The sequence below is a fragment of the Canis aureus genome, chromosome 3 (genome assembly GCF_053574225.1).
Source record: "Canis aureus isolate CA01 chromosome 3, VMU_Caureus_v.1.0, whole genome shotgun sequence".
Classification (NCBI taxonomy): Eukaryota; Metazoa; Chordata; class Mammalia; order Carnivora; family Canidae; genus Canis; species Canis aureus.
Genome location: NC_135613.1, coordinates 87,857,867 through 87,866,202, shown reverse-complemented (window position 1 = coordinate 87,866,202; position 8,336 = coordinate 87,857,867). Strand labels below are relative to the sequence as shown.

Here is an 8,336-nt window from a genome sequence, read left to right as displayed (position 1 = left end):
GGTGAACACACGGGATGGGGCTGGCAGGTGGGCGCCTTGGTGGAGGGGCGGTACCTGGTGGCGAGGACCAGCCTGTCCTGCGTGGGGGGATGGGGGGGGGGACAGCTGCAGGAAACGGGGGAGAGAAGAAGAAAGCGGGCTGTCCTCAGCCGTCCTGGAGGTGACCCTGCCGTCCCAAGCCCTCAGGTTTGCGGTGGGGGGGGGGGGGCAGGTGTCAGCACACAGCCCGCTGGGCCCAGGGCTGGGCCACAGGGTCTCGCCAGGGGATGAGGCCTTCTCCGCGCGGCTGGGGTTGTCTCGCCAGAAACCACCAGATGGCACCATTTCCACACAAAATCGTTTTCTGCAGGGGCCCTGGTCCCTCTCGGAGCCCACAGAGCGGGGTGCGCAGGGCCGACCCTGAGGATCTGAGCTTCACGGTGGGTACACTTCACACCCAGCACGTGAAGCGTGCAGGCGCGGCCCATTCGAACAAGAGTCGTCGTTTACACCGGACACTGTGACACCCAGAGGACTGGCCTGGCCTGGCCTCAGGGAGCTCAGGGTGCTGGAGCCGAGGACACGCAGACATGGTTTCAGCGTCGGGTGTAAACAAACCAGGAGTGGCTACGCGGTAAAGCCCAAGAGGGGCGGTTTTCTCGGCCTCGGCCTCGGCCTCAGGTGGGAAGGTGCTGACTTGGCAGCACAGGTGACCTCTAAACGGAGGCTTTGCCAGGCCCGCAGCTGAGGAGGGGACTTCTGGGGAAGAGGGCATGTGCACAGGAAGGCCTGCGGGACGGCTGGGGAATTGGGCCTGGGCCTGAGCCTTGGGATGCAGGTCAGGGTGGGGAGCATGGGTGGCGGGGGATGGGGTGGGGGGGTTCGGAGGTGCCCAGGTGTGGCTCCTCCAGGTGAGTGCAAAAGAAGGCCCTGAAACCTGGCTGAAACCTGGCCGCAGGACCCAGGGGCAAGCTGAGCACACCTGCCGGGCCGGCCACGCAAGGCAGCTCCCCAGAGAGCTGGGGTACAGAAGGGTCCGGGCCTCTGGGAAAGAGGGGAGCCGGTGCCCTCAGAAAGGAAAGGCGCTCTGACTCGGGAGGCAGTGGTCAAGGAGCTCACAGGCCCCCACGCGTTCGTTCCCTCGCACACAAACATCTGGGGTTTGGGGACACAGGGACCTACATTAGTATTATAGCCGCAGCTCCTTCAAACCTGGGGTGGAAATGAAATCATTAAGTGGCTCAAATGGAGTTTTGTTCTGTGCATGATTAACCCCAGGAGGGGAGTTTGGGAACAAATATGCCTCCTCTACCTGTATTACAGGGGGACTGAGCCATGGTAAATTAAAAGAAAATCACTGGCAAATTTGGGATCAGTCAGCTGTGACCAAGCCATTTGTGTAGTTAAATGGAGCTGAAAGAGCTAATAAAGGCTTTGTGGGTCATGGATCTTTCCGTGAGGGGGGGCCCCGGAGATGGGGGTGGGCAGGTGGGTGGGGCGCATCCAGGCTGTAGGGGTGGAAGGCTTACCTGGGACCTGTCGGGGTGGGGGTCTGGGGACCACGGCCTGTTCCCATCATCCAGGTGTGTCCCGTCCTACCTACCGGGGAATTTGCTGGTTCTGGACACACAGTGACGCAGACCCGGCCGGGGCCTCCGCTGTCTCTCGGATGAGACTCGGTCCTTACAAAGCAGGGTCTTGGGCAGCAGGCGGCGAGCAGCCCCCTGAGCCTGTCCCTGCAGGGTGAGGTGCCTGTGGGGACCCAGCAGCCACGAGCTAGTGAACCCCACCCAACGCCTCGGCCCCGTGGGGAGCTGCAGGAAGGGGACCCAGCCAGTGCCCTGGGGTGTCCATGGAGAGGTGGGGGCCGCTCTGGCCTGTCCCCGGAGGACATGTAAGGCACCCAGCCAAACCAGGGCATGAAATGGGGCGAGCTGGTCTGGGAGAGCCCAGGGTGTGGGCCGCAGGCCAAGGCCGGGACAGGTAGCCTGGCAGGTGGACTGCCGGGTGGGGGAGGCCGCAGGGAGGCGTTAGACAGTTGAACCGAGTCCAGGGGGAGATCTCGTTGTCTTCCTTAACCACCCGGCAGCCTACGTCTAGCCAACGGGGGCGAGCTGCTTTTTTTAAAAAATTTATTTGACAGAGATAGGGACAGAGAGAGAGAGAGAGAGAGAGAGGGAGCCAGAGGGAGGGAGCCCACAGCAGGGGAGGTGCAGGCAGAGGGAGGGGGAGAAGCCCATGCGGGAGATCCCTGCACCGGGACTGGACTGGCCTGAACCAGAGGCTCAGCGGGTGCAGCACCCGAGGGGCGGGGGGCGCTTCTGAGGACTCGTGCAAAGTGGGAGGTTTCTATGGGGGGGCAGGGAGTGCTTAGGGAAAGAACTGGATTGCTCCCGCTAGGGTCAGCCTGTTAGGTCGGGGGGGGGGGGGGGGGGGGGGGCGGGGGGGCAGGGGTCCCCTGCAGGTCGCCCCGCCTTCCCGCAGGAGGGTGCGGGGTGCGGGGCAGGAAACTTCCTGACGGTCGGGGCCCCTCCCGAGAGCACCCCGGGGGGGCCTTGGGGGCGTGGCCGGGGCGGGGCTGGGAGGGCGCCCTGGGTGCGCGACGGAGCATGGCCTGGAGGGGGACTCCCAGTGTGTCCGCAGCGCGGGGCCTCTTTGCCTACCCGCACCCCGCACCCCGCACCCCGCACCCCTACAGGGCGGGACCGACCCCGAGGCCGCGCTGGGCGCCCAAAGCACAGTTCCACACGCTTCCCGATGACTGGGCAGGCTCGGCAGCGAGGCTCCGGACTCATGCTACGTTGAGCGGAGAAAAAGCAGGGGAGCGGAGGGGAGGGGGGCAGAGGGGTGAGGGGAAGAGTGGGGGGCCTGCGGGGCGGCAGGAGGCAGTGCCGGGCCTCGCCCCTCCTCCCCTACCCCGCCTCTCCTCGCCCCGCCTCCCCTCGCCCCGCCTCCCCTCGCCCCGCCTCCCCCTCGCCCCGCCTCCCCCTCGCCCCGCCTCCCCCTCGCCCCGCCTCCCCCGTCCTGGCCCCGCCTCCGGTCCCCCGCGCCACTCCCCGGGCGCAGGCCCCCTCCTCCGGTGACCCCTGCCCCCTGTCTCCCTCCCCACGGCCTCCCTCCCCGCCACCTCTCCCCCTCGACCTTCCTGGGCCTCGCGCTTCCTCGCTGCCTCAGTCCGCCTACACCCTCCCTGGCTCTCTTGCCCCGCTCTCCCCTTCCCCTACCCCGCTCTCCCTCCTCCCCCCTCCCCGCCGCGCCCCGCTCCCCCCCATCCCCCGCCACCCTGGCTTCCTCTCCCCCATCACTGTTCCCACCTTGCGCTCTCCCCGCTGCCTCTCCCCTGCCCCCCTTCCCCTCACTGCTGCTTAGCCCCTCTCCCTAGCCCCCCTCCCCGTCCCCTCCCCACCGCGTTCCCGGAGGGTGCGCTGGGGGGGTGCCCAGGCCTGCAGCCCGCGGGCCCCAGTGAGTGGGCTTGGGTGGAGTGAGAGGGGAGGGGAGCACAGGGCAGTAGCCGTGGGGGGACAGCCCTTGGCGGGGCCGGCCCCTCCCGCGGCCCCTGTGCAGGTGCCCCTGCCCTGAGCCCGCGGAGTGCCCGCCCCACGCAGGATCACGCGGCTGCAGGTCGCAGGTGCCCGGCGTGGCCGCCGAGATGGGCCTTAGCCTGTCTGAGCTCGCACCTGGCTCTGGGCCCCCTCGCCCCCCGGGCCCCTTGGTGGTGGGTGGGCCTGGACGTGGGTCCCCGAGACGGGGCCTGGTGGTGAGAGGCCCTGACCCGGCGCAGCCAGGGCGGCTCCTGCCCCGTGGGTGGGCGCGTGGAAGGCCTGGTGAGAAACCTCCCGCGGCCTCTGCTTCAGAGGATGCAGCTGCTCAAGCCTCGTGCACACGTGCTTTTCCTGCATTGGCCTGGCGGCTGAGGCCGAGGGCCGCAGGGCTTCTCCTGGATCCTGGCTCCACTCTTCAGTGGCCGGAGCCCCCCAGCCGGGTGGGTGACCTCTCCGGACTCCGTTTCCTTGCCTCTTTGGGAAGGCCAAGGCCACCCCTGTGAAGCTTGCAGGGCCCACCAGGCCCTTGGAAAGCCGGCAGCTGTCAAAGCGCACGGCGACCGTCTTCAGGACGAGGCACCCGTCCTGGTGCCACACTTTCTGATGGTGCCGGTTGTTGGCTGTTGCTCTGCACCGTCACAAAGTACTGTCCCCGCGCTTTGCAGTGACAGCTGGCCATCTAGGCCCCCGGTGCAGCTGATGCCGGAGGGTCAAAGATGCTGGGGAACTAGGGACAAACCGGGAAGAAGGATACTGCCCCTGGCGTCCTTGGGAGGAGCGTGTGCGGTGTGTGCTGGGGACCCCCCTGAGCCAGGGCAGGTGCAGCGCCCTGGGGGGCTCCGCGGACTCTCAGGACGCACCCCGGGCTGGGCTGGACTCCCCTGGGGAGCGGTGCCTCGGGGTCCTGGAAGGCTCGGCCTCCTGGGGCGGCGGGCTCACCTGAGATCTGGGGGGAGGCGGCCAGCAGGTGACGCTGTCCGCTCACCTGAGCACCCCGCGACCAGGGGCTGCAGCCACCTGGCCGCCCTGCGGGGGTGGGCTGGGGGAGGGGAGTGCGGGGCGCCGAGGCCCAAGGAGGGGCGTCCCTGCCAGGCAGGCCCAGGGCCGCAGAGCTAAGCCCCGCGCCCCACTTTGTGCAGGGCTGGCAGTAAAGCAGTGCCTCTCCAACCTTGGTGGGCAGCTGAGTTCCGCCGAAGCCCAGGGCACCTGGTAAAGATGCACATTAAAAAAAAAATTATTTATTTATTTGAAAGAGAGAGAGAGCACACGCGGGCAGAGGGAGAGGGAGAAGCAGGCTCCCTCAGGAGCAGGGGCCCGACCCCAGGACCCCGGCGTCATGACCTGAGCCGAAGGCAGACGCTTCACTCACTGTCCACCCAGGGGCCCCAAAGATGGAGCTTCTGGGGCACCGCATGATTTATTTTGACGGGTGAGCGGGAGATGGAACCGGGAACCTACATTTTTTTTTTTTTTTTCCCCCAATCAGATCCCTGCAGTGGTTCTGGCAGCTGGCCCGGGCCTGCGTGCTGAGCGGCAGGGAGGGGCGAGCACTGGCTTTCCTCAGTGGAGGACAGCTTGGGGCCCGGGGTTCGCACCAGGAGGACCCCCGCTCACTTCAGCTGCCTCCCGCACCTGGTCTCTGGGGGCACCTGTGTCCACCTGTGTCTGCCGCCGGACTTTCTCTTGCGCTTTGTCCGAGGGTTAACAGGAGAGACGCAGGCAGAGAAACCAGCCCAGGAGCTCAGTTGCTCTGTGGCGGGGCCCCTCGGGCCCTGGACCCCGCCGCGCCCCCGCCCCCCCCCTCTTCCCTGTCTCTCACCTGGGCTCTCGGGTTTCTAGCCCGTCCCGACTTCTCCCCAAAGGGTCTGCGTGTGCGCCCACGTTTTGCCTCCCTGGGTCCCATAGTGTCAGCACCTAATAATACCTTGTGAGGCAAAGGGAGTACCAAGGGGATTTCCTTGGGTTTGCACTGCTCGGCTCCCGCTCCTCAGGGCCTTGGTGGCCTGGGGCGGCCGGGGGTGGGGGGCGGTGGGCAGGAGCCTTGTCCACCGCGGCCCCTGTGCACCCCAGCTGCGCGAGCCACATTGAGCCGCCTCATTCTCTGGGCTGGGGTATTTGCAGCTGCAGGTGACAGTAACCTTGTCCCGGAGCTGCTGTGACGTCCGCCGTGGCAATGTGTGCCAAGCGCTCTGGGGGCCCAGTGGGCAGAGCTGGCGACCCGGCGTCACCACTGGCCCTAGCCGCGTCCCTTCCCCCAGTTGGGCAGGGCGAGCCTCAGCACAGCACTCAGTGTGCCCGGACCCCAGGGAGCCCCCACACCCAGACGTGGTCCTGGCCCAGTCGGGGGAACGATGGTGGACGGGTGGGTGCTGGGGTGCAGGTGTTCCCTTCGCGCCCCCGCTCCGGGCCGGCCACCAACCCATCATCCCGAAGTGCGGCCTTTTCCTGCCTCCACTTCTCAGAGCAGTTTTTTCATCAGGAAAGCTGTTTCCAGGGCTCCTGGGGGGCTGTATCTCCGTAGGCCCCTGCCGTGTGCTTGGAAGGAGTGGGGAGACAGGGAGCCTCGGCAGGGCATACAGTTAAGTCCCTCATGGGTGCAGACGCATCGTTTCCATTCCCACCACAGGAGAGGACAAAGCCGGAGGCCGGGTGAGGCTGCCTCTCTGCCAAGCCCCCAAATCTGACACCTCTCCTCGTTTCAACCCCAGGAGCCTCAGGTGTTTGCAGCAGGACGTTCAGGTTGGACAACTAATTTGTTTGCTTCCTCCAAGTGCAGGTGTGGGCAGGGATCTCATGCATGTAATTCTCCTCGTGACATTACCGTGCCTCTGGACTTCCGTGAGTTATTTTATTTAAATTTTTAGGACTGATTTCTTTATTTGGGGAGTGCAAGGGGGGGGGGTGAGGGAAGGGCAGAGGGAGTGGGAGAGCAGCGGACGCTGTGCTGACTGTGGAGCCCGACTTGGGGCTCCACTCCCCTGACCCATGAGGTCCTGAGCTGAACTCAAGAGGCAGACACCAAGCCAACTGGGTCACCCGGGTCACCCGGGTGCCCCCCAAGAGTTACTTTAGATGATGAGACAGGATCTCACGGGTCACCTCTCTGTGCTTCTGCACCCAGTGTTACAGCCTCTATCTGGGTCTTGCTCCCTGGCCAGGAGCGACCCTGTCGGCCCACTCTCTGTGATGAGGGTACAAAGACGACAATCGTAGGGGACTCTGCCCTCAGACAGCTGCATCTGGCAGGAAGGCAGAAGAATTCCTCCAAGGAGGGAGGCCTGGCAAGGGGTCCTGTGCGCTGTGGCCACTTGGTCGAGATGCCCTGAGCATCTAGGTCACCCCTCAGTGCTACCTGGACACGAGACGTTGACCTAGCAGAAATGGCTTCCGGGATCGTTGCAGGTTGTCTTTGACCATTGGGGTTCTTTTTGTATTTGTCAAAAGTTTCCAAGTCACAGAAGTGAAACCAGTGAATCACTGCAGGAGGAATTAGGAAAAGTTTATGGGACATGTGCCAAGAAGGTAGTTTGCAAATTGGAAGCCCTCAAACCGGAACAGGGAATGGAGCTCAGCCATGTACGGCTATAAAACAGCTTCCAGGGAGAGAGGGCAGTGAGTTTTTCCTTTGTAGTGATTGGTTATAATACTGGATTTTTAAAAAAGATTTTACTTATTTATTTGACAGAGAAAGATAGAGAGAGAGCATGAGTGGGGTGAGGGGCAGAGGGCGAGGGAGAAGCTGACTCCCTGCTGAGCAGGGAGCCCAATGCGGGGCTCGATCCGGGACACCGGGATCATGACCTGAGCTGAAGGCAGACGCTTAACCGACTGAGCCCCCCACTGACATGTAGTCAAACCCAAGAAACACATAGTCACTGTTTCCATTAGTTGAGACGGAGGCCCGGAGGGTTATAAGGTCACTCTCTGTGTCATTTATGTGTGTATTGCCGATTTCAGGCAGTTGTCTGATCCTGATGGAGGCCGTGTGGCATTTGAGCGACTGCTGGAGGCCTTAAAAGCCCTCGACGATATATAAGGCACTGAGAGGCAATATGATGACCCTAAGGAGACCGTAGCCAAGGACCGAAGCATGTCCTGGAGCAGAGAGTCCCAGGAGCCAAGATTTAACAAACAAAGCAACTCAAGTGGGCTGTAGTTTTATTTTATTATTTTTAATTTTATTTTTATTTATTTATTTTTTAAAAATATTTTATTTATTTTATTTATTCACAAGAGACAGAGAGAGAGAGGCAGAGACTGAGGCAGAGGGAGAAGCAGGCTCCATGCAGGGAGCCCGATGCGAGACTCGATCCCGGGTCTCCAGGATCACGACCTGAACCAAAGGCAGATGCTTTAACCGCTGAGCCACCCAGGCATCCTGGGCTGTAGTTTTTTTAAAAAAAGTCATTTCCATGTGCACAGCATGACTGATCAGCAGACATGTATTTTCGTGTATGATCACCTAGCACAGGATGGATGTGAGGGTGTCTGGTTTCAGGACGCAGTGTTGCGGGTGAGCTTCCAGTGAGGCAGCCAGGTAATTTAAGGAGAGGCATTTCTATAGGGACGAAAGAAAACAGAGGTCAGTATTTGGAGCAAATTGTAAATCAGGTTTCTGAGTTTGGAGGGCACCCACTTGAGACAGCCTCCAGCTCTTGGGTTCTAAGCATCGTCAGGTGGAGTGAGGACAAATAGTGACCATCACACAGATTTTCCTGGCTTGTAGTGTGAGCGTCTGGTGCTCCTCTTGAGTGGCCACACGGCAGCTGTCACGAGGTTGTCCGCACAGGAGCCGTTGGGGCCATGTCCCTGACG

The 8,336-nt window shown here is 62.8% G+C and overlaps 1 long non-coding RNA gene across 1 annotated transcript in view; it reads left to right on the top strand.

Moving 5' to 3' along the window:
- Positions 1-352: 352 nt before the first annotated feature.
- Positions 353-8,336, top strand: part of LOC144306110 (uncharacterized) — a 112,296-nt gene continuing 104,312 nt past the window's right edge. The window contains exon 1 of the long non-coding RNA XR_013373134.1: positions 353-419. This is a non-coding gene — a long non-coding RNA (uncharacterized LOC144306110). The remainder of the gene's footprint in view (positions 420-8,336) is intronic.